We start from the raw sequence: 856 nt of genomic DNA on the forward strand, positions 1-856 counted from the left end.
CATCCATTTCTTCTAGGTTTTCAAATTTAGTAGCATATAGGTTTTTAAAATATTCCCTAATAATGTTCTGGATCTTTCTGATGTCTGTTGTGCTATTTCCCCTTCATCTCTGATTTTGTTGATTTGGAGGTGCTCTTTCTTTCTTTTGGTTATTTGGGCTAGCGGTCTGTCAATCTTGTTTATCTTTTCAAAGAACAAGCTATTGGTATTGTTGATTCTTTGTATTGTTTTCTTTGATTGAATTTCATTGATTTCTGCCCTGATTTTTGTTATTTCTTCTTGTCTGCAGGGTTTGGGTTTTGTTTGCTGTTGCTTTTCAAGTGTGTTGAGTTGCAGTGTTAAGTCATTTATTTGTGTTCTTTCTGATTTTTTGATGTAGGCACTTAGAGCTATAAACTTCCCTCTAAGAACGGCTTTCAGCGTGTCCGGCTCTGATTTTTTAATGTAGGCACTTAGAGCTATAAACGTCCCTCTAACAACAGCTTTCAGCATGTCCCAGAGGTTTTGTTGTGTTGTATTGTTCTTTTTATTTAGTTCCAGGAATACTTTTATTTCTTTCTTAATTTCTCTTCTCTTTTGACCCATTCATCATTTAGGAGTGTGTTTTTTAATCTCCATGTGTTCATGTGGTGATTAGGGCTTCTTCTGGTGTTGATTGTAAGCTTTATTGCATTGTGTTCTTATAGAATGCATGGAATTATTTCATTCTTTTTGCATTTGTTGAGGTTTGTTTTGTACCCCAGTATGTGGGAGATTTTGGAGAAAATTCCATGGGGCACTGAATAGAAAGTACATTCTTTTGTGCTTGGGTGGAATATTCAGTAGATGTCTGTTAGGTCCATTTGATGTATGGTAC

This window comes from Nannospalax galili, unplaced genomic scaffold, assembly GCF_000622305.1.
Source record: "Nannospalax galili isolate Female #2095 unplaced genomic scaffold, S.galili_v1.0 scaffold432, whole genome shotgun sequence".
Classification (NCBI taxonomy): domain Eukaryota; kingdom Metazoa; phylum Chordata; class Mammalia; order Rodentia; family Spalacidae; genus Nannospalax; species Nannospalax galili.